The sequence below is a fragment of the Aquarana catesbeiana genome, linkage group LG07, assembly GCF_042186555.1.
Source record: "Aquarana catesbeiana isolate 2022-GZ linkage group LG07, ASM4218655v1, whole genome shotgun sequence".
Lineage (NCBI taxonomy): Eukaryota > Metazoa > Chordata > Amphibia > Anura > Ranidae > Aquarana > Aquarana catesbeiana.
The window spans coordinates 118,912,397-118,924,911 of record NC_133330.1 but is presented as its reverse complement, the minus strand read 5'-3'; the positions used below and the strand labels follow the sequence as shown (position 1 = coordinate 118,924,911).

The 12,515-nt window shown below is 45.4% G+C and overlaps 1 long non-coding RNA gene across 1 annotated transcript; it reads right to left on the bottom strand.

Annotated features, from left to right (window-relative positions):
* Window positions 1–435: 435 nt before the first annotated feature.
* LOC141103257 (uncharacterized) lies at window positions 436–815 on the bottom strand. Its single transcript, XR_012235272.1, has 2 exons — window positions 566–815; window positions 436–469 (listed from the first exon to the last, which is right to left on the bottom strand). It is a non-coding gene; the product is annotated as an uncharacterized lncRNA (long non-coding RNA).
* Between the last annotated feature and the right edge of the window lie 11,700 nt (window positions 816–12,515).

Sequence of the window (12,515 nt, the reverse complement as noted above, 5' to 3'; positions counted from 1 at the left end):
TTTTCTAATTTAAGTTGCATCTCGGCTGCAGCTTTTATTTCTTTTTCGGCGAATGCAGCTTTTATTTTGGCCTCCTTTGCCGCAAAGTCAGCTTTTACTTTTGCAGATTCCGCCTTTGCGCGGGCAATGGCAATTGTTTCGCTTTTCACTGACCTCCTTGTGCTTCTGGAGTAAACTTCTGACCTTGTTGTGAAGTGTTCTGACTTTGTCTGTGACATGGTGTCCGGCTATATGGAAGCTGATAACACTGCTGTATTACTGGCGTTCTGTATGATAGCCGTGCTTAGAAGCCTTCGTTTTACTGCTGTTCTGTATGCCAGCCGTGCTTAGAAGCCTTCGTTTTACTGTTATGCCCCTCACTACACGTGACTGAGGTGTATTCGGGCACACTGTTAACTCCTCTCATACCAATGCATTCCAGTAGGCGCAGAATCCTTTTGAACTTTTATTGATACAAGATAGAGTAAAACTGTAACAGATACAGACAAAATGCAATTAACAAAGATCATACAATTAGTGCCATCCTATCTATCTATCTAGCTGAAGATACAATTAGTAAACATACCGAAGATGGATCCGGATGGCTAACGTAGAGCTTAGCAGCAGATGTGTATGCTTCCATGGTAGGAAAAGATGAAATGGTGGAGGAAGCTGATGCAAGGCCTGATGGGATTGAAAGTACGGAGGCTTTCATGTACCAAATCTAGCCAGCTATACTAAATGACTACATGAAATAGATATAGCGCAGTTATGCAAAATGGTCGCTAGATGGCAGCATAGAGCAATCTAATTAAATCAAAAGGGTAAATAGGAAAATCTCAAGCCTTATTAAAGAAGGCATGACAGAACCATTCAAGCAGTGCGGGTGAAGCACCAAAACCACCACTCGATGGCAATGGCCGCCCAGCCAGCAAACAAACAACAATGGAGAAGACCCACAGTTGGGAGACAAACTCTTACCTTGTAGATGATATGAATAGGGTAATCCTATAAAGGTAGTGGGGCAGCGGTGTGCAGGTAGCCAGGGTGCTCTGACATCAAGATGCGTGTGTCGGCAAAAGGCCAAAACCACCATCTTAAATATACACGTTCCCACCGGAAGTGAAGGGTTGAGTGCGACCCCTGAAATCACTTCCGGTCCGGGCATCCCTGCAGGTGCGCGCGCACTGGTCCTAATGGGATCATCGCGCCAGCGCCATCAATCACACGCTGAAGCGCGGATAGGATGTGAGGGAGGAAGGAGAAGCTCCACCCTCATGTGCAGGGACAACCAAATTTCCCTACCAATGGCAGACTGTCCCAAGGTGGCCATCGGACGAACACTGGGATAGGAGGAATAGTGATTCACTAAAGAAGACCAAAAATATTATAATAAAACAGAAGTGAACTTCAAATATAAAAACACATACATGATTAGTGTAGTTTACATATAACACATTTCTATATAAGATATTCAAGTAGCATTACAGTGCATATAAAAACTATAGTGGTTAATGTGGGATATACTCCATAAATATAAACATTAAAGCCTATAGAGTATATATGCCAAAAATGCAGAATGCAAAATAAATAAATAAATATATTCAAAGAAATGGTTTATATGATAATGCTGTATTGAGGCCTGGTGGATAGGTGGCCTTCTGATTGAAAATCCACCTGGCCTCTTTTTGGAGAATTTTCTTGTCAAAATCTCCCCCCCTTTCAGGCTCCGGAATGACTTCTGTCATAGACAGAGCCAGAACAGAGGCTGTTGGAGAGGACTGTATGCAAGCCTGTTGCCCACCGATTATGGGCCCTAGCATTTGGAGGAATGGTGCTCTCTGTGAGCTGTATACCTGGGGACCCTGGGGTTGATGTTACTATGGATTCAGCTCCATGTCCCCCCAAAACACACAGACTCTGGAACCCTTTATATGCCATATTAGAATGGTGACTCGTACTGTTAAATGCTAATGTCATCAATTCTGCTATAATGTGTTTAGTGTGGCTCTAAGAGTCTTTTCACCCATTGTTGTTTATGTTAATTGAGAGAGCTCGGTGCCTACAAGTCTGTCATCTGGTCTGGGTACATCTTGTAGTAAATTAGGTCATGTTAATTAGGTTAGCTTTGAGACATCCCTGCTGTATAAAGGTCTGTGAAATCTCAAAATAAAAGGCAGTTCTGATGTACTCCAAGACTGGTGTTGTCTAGTTCTTGGGGTTCCTATAGCCAGATCCATTGGACTCGTGTTCCAGAACTTAGGAAGCGGTATATGACGGAAGCACTCAAGCGGAGTGTGGGGCGTTCCGTGACAACTTCCAATGCAGTAAAGGAGATGTATGATGGGTCGTAACATGTTTACATATAGGGGTATAAAGTAGTCCTGCATCCAAGTAGTATAAATGATCTTGGATGCTGTGACAAACCTAGCCGGAAAAGAGGCTTTTGGAGGGGACTGAATGCCAGCCTCCTGCAAACCAATGTTCTATTATGTTTGTCTGCCTTGGATCACAGGATGTGTATTGCATTGGAGGGTTTGTGTTTGTTTGTCTTTGATCACAGGATGTGTATTGCATTGGAGGGTTTGTGTTTGTCTGCCTTGGATCACAGGATGTGTATTGCATTGGAGGGAGGGGGGATTCTTCCAACAGCTCTCCCTGCTAACACTGTGTACTGATGAGACGTTAAACACACCTGACCTGTGTGTCCATTGTCATTGGACAGTTTAACCCGCCCTCTTTTCAAAGGGTGGGGGGAAAGAGTCTCTGAGTTATTTTATCTGTTGTGTCCATGTGTTATAATAAATGAGTTGATTCCTGCTTGAAACCTGAAGACAGAGCCGTGTCTCCTTTTTGGGGTGGATTATTTGTATGGGTTCCTTGTTTGGCTGATTGGAGTGTTCGGTAGCTGCCTTTGTGTTTGGGTTTGAAATGTCCTAAATGACTTTAACCCCTTTCATACTCGGGGTGTCGTTACACTGGTGGCAAGCAGCGGGATGATTCCCACAGCCCAGAAGGACAGCTAGAAGAGGACACAGGCCAATGGAAGCACGGTATGAACGGCTAAAGCGCTCTACCCTCAAAGACTTACTGGAGAACCGGGGCCGACCGGCCAACAACCGTAAGAAGAGGGACATTATCGCAGAACTAGTCGAAATGGATAGAGCGGAAAGACCCAGCATAACTGAAAGACCCAGCATAACAGACAGGACACCCAAAGAGGCAAGTTTTGATCGGGCTGTTAAAATAAGACTGGCACATTATGGCCCTAACCCTACAGCGGAGATCATAGACCGAGTTATAGCGGCTGTGGATGCAAATTGGCTACAGCAAAGAGGTGCTGCAGCAGCGGGAGTCACAACAGCACCTACTGAAAGGAGAAAGGTACATTTTGCTGCTTTTAAAAATTTCATTGAAGCAGAAGGGGAGATTGATGGGTACCTTGCCGATTTCGAACGGCAATGTGCCCTACACCGGGTGCCCACAGAGGAATGGGTTACCATTTTGTCTGGGAGCCATCCCAGACAAGGATATTATGAACTATGGGCTTGTAAAAGAAGCACTTTTGGCCAGGTATGCCGTCACACCAGAAGCATACCGGAGGCGGTTCCGAGAGACGAGCAAGCAAACTGGAGACTCATATGCCGAGTGGGCATGCCGCCTACACCGCACGGCATCCCACTGGGTTGCTGGATGCCAAGCAGTATCTGGGGAAGAGGTGCTGCAGCTGTTCCTGCTGGAGCACTTCTTTGACAAGCTGTCCCCAGAAGTCAGAGAGTGGGTCAGGGACCGAAAACCTTGCACCTTGTCTGAAGCAGCTCGCCTGGCGGACGAATACACAGACGCCCGCAAACTGGATAACCATGTGGTCAAGACAACAGCTTGGGTGGATTATCGATCAGTGGCACCCCCTCCAGCTGGTGCCTACAAACCACAGTTGTACCGCCCTACAGCACCACCTCCAGTGGCCACTTATTCTCGGCAGCCCAGGTTCAACTCCCAAGACTACTCACAACCCCTCAGGTGTTTCGGGTGTAAACAGCTAGGGCACAAAAAGCCAGACTGTCCGCTGAATCCAGCCAGGCAGTCCCACTCGTGGAGAAAGCCAGCAGGGGGGAATCCCCGCACATCCATGCCTGCGGCTCACTGCATTGAGGAGGAAGAACATTGGGGCATCCTGCATGAGGCTGATCTAGTACAAGCAGCTAACCAGGACAACCGGCAGCAACACAGGCAGACCGTCCGGGTTAATGGAAAGGTAGCCAATGGCCACCATGACCCTACTACGGAAGAACCTAATCCCAGAGAGCCAACACACCGGGGACACTGTAGTCGTAAGGGTAGCGGGAGGCACCATTTTCCGGCTACCCGTTGCCCGTGTTCACCTGGATTGGGGGGTTGGTTCGGGACACGTGAATGTGGGGGTGATGAAGGATTTGCCAGCGGATGTACTACTGGGGAATGATTTGGCCCCCCTCATTTCTGCTTACGCCTCGATAGGCCCCACTGAAGCCAACCCAGTGACTACCTGTGCCCAGATCCCCAACAGCATGATGGCGTGAGCCCAGTCACCCTGTCTTCTCTCCAGTGGCTGAAAAGACTACCGGGAGAAGGGCCAGTCCAGGCCTCTCCCCAATGGCGGGCGTGTTCTCCGAGAGAGGCAGAGGTCGGCTGGGTAAGTAATGATCTGTTTGGAACAATTTTTGTTTGGGGTACGGTGTGGATACCAGCATTAAAGGACTGGAACTACTGACTAACTTCAGAGTCAACCCGTCTGGGGTCTCCTCCTGTGTTAGTCTCCTGCCGAAAGGGGAGAAATGTGACAAACCTAGCCGGAAAAGAGGCTTTTGGAGGGGACTGAATGCCAGCCTCCTGCAAACCAATGTTCTATTATGTTTGTCTGCCTTGGATCACAGGATGTGTATTGCATTGGAGGGTTTTTGTTTGTTTGTCTTTGATCACAGGATGTGTATTGCATTGGAGGGTTTGTGTTTGTCTGCCTTGGATCACAGGATGTGTATTGCATTGGAGGGAGGGGGGATTCTTCCAACAGCTCTCCCTGCTAACACTGTGTACTGATGAAACGTTAAACACACCTGACCTGTGTGTCCATTGTCATTGGACAGTTTAACTCGCCCTCTTTTCCAAGGGTGGGGGGAAAGAGTCTCTGAGTTATTTTATCTGTTGTGTCCATGTGTTATAATAAATGAGTTGATTCCTGCTTGAAACCTGAAGACAGAGCCGTGTCTCCTTTTTGGGGTGGATTATTTGTATGGGTTCCTTGTTTGGCTGATTGGAGTGTTCGGTAGCTGCCTTTGTGTTTGGGTTTGAAATGTCCTAAACGACTTTAACCCCTTTCATACTCGGGGTGTCGTTACAGATGCGTTTTGCGAAGGGGCGCTTAGTCTTGTCGATGTAAAATGCACCACATCGACACATGGCAAGATAGGCAATCCCCATGGTGGGGCAATCAGCATACCCCTTCAGTTTATGGAACCCATTTCTGGGTAGAGGACAACCCACACCTTCCCTAATCCACGGGCATTGATCGCATTGGCCACATTTAAAAGTGCCACTTCCAACTGTCGCTCCAAAGATAGGAGCGACAGGGGGAAGGTGACTGTGCACCAAACTATCTCTAATGGATTGGGATCTCCTGTATGTAATTTGTGGAATAGCAGCCACGTATTTAGAAATGATGGGATCCTCAGAGAGAAAGTGCCAATTATTGTTGATTAATTGGCGAAAAATATCTTGATGTGCAGTAAAAGTAGTGATAAGTTTGGCAGTGGGGTTGGAGTCCCGAACCTTGGATTTGAAAATAAGTGATTCACGTGTGTTTTGTATGGCTCGCTGATATGCCTTTTTAAGAACTTTTTTGCTATATCCTCTTATGATCAATCTATGGTAAAGGGCCTTAGCCTCAAGTTCAAAATCCTCGTCCCTTGCGCAATTGCGCCGCAGCCTTAAGTGTTGGCTAAATGGTATGCTGCGTATAAGAGGATGAGGATGCGAGCTCGAGTAGTGCAAAATCGTGTTGCCAGCTGTCTCTTTTCTTTAACGGCTACTATACGTTGTACCATCATAATTAAGAAAGAGGCGTAAATCAAAAAAAGGAATTGTGGTGGTATCAGATTGAATTGTAAATTCAATTGGTTCAATTGTTTTTTCAACTGTCAGACCATCATCTTTCTCAACAATTTAAACACGGTCCAATTTCCCTACTGGCTTAACCCGATTGGACCTGACATCCACGGGAAATCAGCCCCAGGTGGTCCCATAATGGGTGAATGGCTGTGCAGTGGTGTGGTTTAGTGGTTCACTTTCTTTTATTAGACCAGGTGAGCATGTGCAATATTGTTTGTATACAAATGTTATCTATCTGAATAATCTGTTGATGTTTCTAAATTGATGATAGGAAATGTATCACTATACTAATAGTATGTTTCATATTCTATGTAATCTGGATGAAATCAGTAATGCATGTAGTGCCCCGATGAAGCGATAAGCGAAACATGTTGGCTGCTCCTGCATACCTACGCAAATTGATTTCATACACCAAGTTGTAAACTAAGGTTACAATATGTATTTTGATTGTATTTTGACTGTATTATCTTTTATCTGTCTGTCTATCTGTCTATTTTTTATACTAACCGTTGTCGGTGTTGCTCACTTTTAAATAGATACATTACCTCCCTTTAAAAACCCATTATCCTCCTGAGAGAGCTATGTCTCCCTCTTCACAATCTTCTTACTATTACTAGGGACTGGGAGTAATGTTCTGTTTCTGGAAACTGTCCAACTATATATGCATATATCCTATATATCAAGAATAATGTACAAGTGAATGTGAGAGATGACATCACTAAGGGATCTAGGGAGGAGGTGTAATCCTTATGGGTAGAGCTCCAAAGGGATGAAGCTAAGGGGAAAATAATACTGGGAGTATGCTATAGGCTCCCTAACCTGAGGGAGGAAGGGGAGACAGACCTCCTATCACAATTTGGATTAGCAGCAAGGATAGGAAGTGTTATCATAATGGGGGATTTTAATTAACCAGACATAGACTGGGTGGAGGGAACCACGCATTCATCTAAGGCTCGCCAGTTCCTAAATGTCTTGCAGGACAATTTTATGGGTCAGATGGTAGACGCACCAAGTAGAAATAAAGCATTACTGGATCTACTGATTACCAAGAATACAGACCTGATCACGGATGTGGAAATATGGGACAATTTAGGTAACAGCGATCACAGGTCAATTGGCTTCAGTATAAATCACACAAATAGGAAACATAAGGGGAATACAAAGACACTGAATTTCAAAAGAGCCAACTTCCCTAAACTACAAACCTTGCTAGAAGGCATAAATTGGGATAAAATCTGAGGAACAAAGAACACGGAGGAGAGATGGGTTTGCTTTAAGAGCATATTAAATAAGGACATCAACCAATGTATCCCATTGGTTAATACATTTAAAAGAGCGAACAAAAGTCCTGGGTGGCTTAACTCCAATGTAAAAATGCATATAAAAGCAAAGGAGAAGGTCTTCAAAAAAATACAAGGTTGAGGGATCATCATCAGCATTCAGACTTTATAAAGCATGCAACAAGAAATGTAAGGGTGCAATAAGGATGGCTAAGATAGAACATAAAAGACACATAGTGGAGGAGAGCAAAAAAAATCCCAAGAAATTCTTTACGTGTGTAAACAGTAAAAAAGGGAGGACAGACCATATTGGCCCCATAAAGAATGAGGAAGGACATCTGGTTACAAAGGATGGGGAGATGGCGAAGGTATTGAATTTATTCTTCTCCTCAGTCTTCATGAGGGAATCGTGACACATCACAGGAAGCACCTCCATGGTTAACAGAGGACAGAATTAAACTTATGCCCCATACACACGGTCGGATTTTCCGACAGAAAATGTGTGATAGGACCTTGTTGGACCGTGTGTAGGCTCCATCACACATTTTCCATTGGATTTTCCGACACACAAAGTTTGAGAGCAGGCTATAAAATTTTCCGACAACAAAATCCGTTGTTGGAATTTCTGATCGTGTGTACAAAAATCATGCTCAGAATAAATAAAGAGATGAAAGCTATTGGCTACTGCCCCGTTTATAGTCCCGACGTATGTGTTTTACGTCACCGCATTCAGAATGATCGGATTTTCCGACAACGTTGTGTGACCGTATGTATGCAAGACAAGTTTGAGCCAACATCCGTTGGAAAAAATCCTAGGATTTTGTTGTCGAATGTCCGATCAATGTCCGACCGTGTGTACGGGGCATTAGAGTTGGGAAACTTAACATTAATAAACCACTGGGACCAGATGGCTTGCACCTGAGGGTACTTAGGGAACTCAGTAATTGAGTAAGTAATTGACTGAGTAACCATTGTTCCTAATTTTTACTGACAGTCTACTGACTGGAATGGTACCAGGTGATTGGAGAAAAGCCAATGTTGCACCAATATTTAAAAAGGGCCCAAAATACATCCCTGGGAATTACAGACCAGTTAGCTTAACATCAATAGTTTGTAAACTCTTGGAGGGGGTGATAAGGGACTATATACAAGATTTTAGTAATGAGAACGGTATCGTTAGTGGTCCGGCCGAACCTAGAGTATGCTCCAGTTCTGGGCACCAGTCCTCAGGAAGGATATACCGGAAATGGAGCGAGTACAAAAAAGGGCAACAAAGCTAATAAAGGGTCTGGAGGATATTAGTTATGAGGAAAGGTTGCGAGCACTGAACTTATTCTCTCTGGAGAAGAGACGCTTGAGAGGGGATATGATTTCAATATACAAATACCATACTGCTGACCCCACAATAGGGATAAAACTTTTTCGCAAAAGGGAGTTTAACAAGACTCGTGGCCACTCATTAAAATTAGAAGAAAAGAGGTTTAACCTTAAACTACCTAGAGGGTTCTTTACTTTAACAGTGGCAAGGGTGTGGAATTCCCTTTCACAGGCAGTGGTCTCAGCAGGGGGAATCGATAGTTTCAGGAAACTATTAGATAAGCACCTGGATGACCGCAACATACAGGGATATACAATGTAATACTGACATATAATCACACACATAGGTTGGATTTGATGGACTTGTGTCTTTTTTCAACCTCACATACTATGTAACTATATCCGCGTTGACCATCTGGCCTTGGGAAGCCTCCTTGAAGCATAGCTTACAAAGGCGTTTGGCCGATAATGGAACAGCACCGCAAGCCCAACAAGTATTGGCGACCATATCTGCTAAAACAGCTGGTGCATGATCGGTGGACGATCGATGATGCCTAAAGAATGGGCCTGCAGAGTCTGCTGAAGGGCTGCGCTGGATATCGTTGTGCTTTGACTTTGCCTTGGAGTGGGAAGCCCAAGGATAAGGAGTGTGATGCTGACTAGAGGATGAAATGGCTCTTTTGTGGCTCCTGAGTGAAGGACCTCTCCCCCTGCAATAAGAAGGAACCATTAATAAAGCCTGAGATAGATACCGGTGCTAGAGGCAACTTCTTACCCATTGGGGTCCCTTACCTTTCCAAAGTTTTCAGTAGCTCTTGTATAGGAACAGGCGAGCTCATCCTTCCCTCCCGCCATTTTGGCCAATCAGAAGCAGCGTATTGGAGAGCCAATCACAGTCACAACTGAGTGACCAATTCAGGAGCGAGCGGTGACGTCATACACCCACGTCAGCCTCACTGGAACGCAGGTGGAACACAGAACACCAGGAAGAGGAAGGGGGTCATAAAAAAAAAAAATACCCTGCTGACATCACTACCTGGCGCCCATCCGACCTGACACAGACGCCAGGACCGCATGGAGGGGAATAGGGAACCCTACCTAATGCCCAAGCCAGCCAGCCGGAAAAGAAGAAAATAAAAGCCCAGGATGGCCGCCTCCCGCACGACTTAAGGCATTTAGCCTGCACCTCACTCCAGCACCAGGAGAGCCCTCAGCAAGTTCTATACATGGCATTACCTAAGATTTCAAATCTAAGAATCATAGCTTCTTATGTGGTTGTCACAAAGTTTGCTGCTTATTGTAATTCAAACAGTTAATTTTTTACTTTTTTAATTTATACTACTAGTCCATAACAACATGCTTGTAATTTAGATGGTGCTATGCTTACGGTGGCTTGCTTTATGCAGACACGTGCAATGGCAAGAATGGTGTTTGCATAAAGCAATCCTTGAGAGGAAACAAAGTCCTCCTCTTTCTCCCACTTCTCTGCCTCGAGTGCCCTGTACATAATGCCACGAAAAGTATGCACCAACAGGAAGACAACAGGGATTGTGTCACTGATGCATGCATTGTCACAGCTCACCATCCTTGTCTGCTCAAATGGTGTCAGTACAGTGCATGATTCCTTTTATCCACAGCCATTGACGTGGGGAAAAAAAGCCAAGTCAGCCTGAGCCTGTCTTTGTGCCATACTCACAAAGGTATTCATTGATGGCCCTCTGCTGCATGTGCAGCCACTGCAGCATTGCTAAAGTTGAGTTCCACCGGGCATGTCACAAATAAGGCGGGCTACGGGCAGGTGGAATTCCTGCTTAATTTCAGCAAACCGAACACTGGCTCTTCATGACAGCCTGAAATGGATTCAGACTCTTCTGACCTGCCTTAGAAGATCTTGCAACCCTGGGTACCTGTTTAAGAAAAAAAGCACATGTAGGCAGTGGCACAAGCAAAAGTAATACTACTTTATTGTAATGTCTATCATGAAAGTCTTAAGAGCAAAAAGCTCTGTAAAGGGGTGCAATGATTCAGGGTCAGCCTTGTATGGGGGAGTAGAAGCGGTCTCCAAACAAGTAAGAAAAAAGAAAATACAGGCGCCTCTGAGTGCAGAGATTTTGTTGGAATTTCAGAGACTTGGTTTAACAGCTCCCATGATTGGCTGGCAACTAGGGATGAGCTCGATGTTCGGGTCGAACATAAGTTTGACTCGAACATCGGGTGTTCACCCGTTTGCCAAAGAATGAACATTATGGGGCGTTTGCAACAAATTCAAGCACCGCAGAACTCCCCATAATGCACTGCGAGATCGCAGTGCATTGCTGTATGATGATTGGCCAAAGCCTTCACCTGACCTGCATGGTTTGGCCAATCCTAGCACCCTCTGCTAAGAGAGCCCTAATTGGCCAAAGGCAGGGTGCTTTTGGCCAATCATGGCTCAGGGGGACTAAGTCCACGCCCCACACTGTATAAGGCTGCCTACACGGCAGCCCTGTGTAGTGTTGTTGGCGTGGATGGAGAGATATCATGATTTAGATTAAGCAGGCAGGTTATTCAGTTAGTGGCAGTGTATTTGACATACAGTATATACATATACACATATACAGTCAGTCTAGTACATACAAATATACTCTGCATCCAGTGTAGCCTATATCTACAGTGCATGGTTTACTATTTCTAATATACTTATAGTGTAATATACTTATAGTATAGTATACTTGTGACAAATAGATGTCACTCGCAAATTTTCTGTACACCGATCGGTGCCATATCAAGGCTAAACCATTTCAAACCATTTCAAACCATTTCAATCATTTTAATTATTTCACTCTCACGTACCGTGCTCCGATTCAAATCCAGTCGCATCCATGATGCACCGATTCGTTCCGGTGTGCCCCAGTTGTTTACGGCCTCATTTCAGTACATGCTCCAGAGTCACGTTCGTTGTCAGTCGCAGGTTGCGGCTCACCGATTCACGTCTCTGTCATGGCACATCATTTCACTGTCACATATCACGTTCCGATACGAATCCGGTCGCATCCAAGATGCACCAATTCGTACCGGTGTTCCCCCGGGTTTTTTCAGCCTCATTTCAGTACATGCTCCAGAGTCTGGTTCGTTGTCCGTTGCAACAATGGCACAACCGATCGATGCCTCTGTCATGGCAATCAATTTTATTTCACTGCCACCTACCGCGCTCCAATTCAAATCCAGTCGCTTCGCACCGATTCGTTCCGGTGTGCCCCAGTTGTTTTTGCCTCATTTCATTACATGCTCCAGAGTCCGGTCGTTGTAAGTCGCAGTTGCGATGCGACCGATCCGTGCCTCTGTCATGGCAAAAAATAATTTTCATTCATTTCACCCTCACATATCGCGCCTCAGTTTGAATCCGGTCGCATTCGAGATGCACTGATTTTGTTCCGGTGTGCCCCAGCTGTTTTGGCCTCATCCAGTACCTGCACCAGAGCCCGGTTCGTCGTCAGTCACAGTCGTGGCATGACCGATTCGTGCCTCTGTCAGGGCAAAATATTTAATTAATTTCACTGTTACATACCGCGCTCCAATTCGAATCCGGTCGCATCCGCGATGCACCAATTTGTTCCTGTGTGCACTAGTGTTTTATTTTGTCTCATTTCAATACATGCTCCAGAGTGCAGTTGGTTATCAGTCGCAGCTGCGGCACAACCGATTCGTGCCTCTGTCATGGCAAGACGATTCTAAAGGCAAACATTTCATTCATTTCATTATCACATGCCGCGACCCGATCGAATCCTAGGGGCATCCGCGAGGCATCGTTTC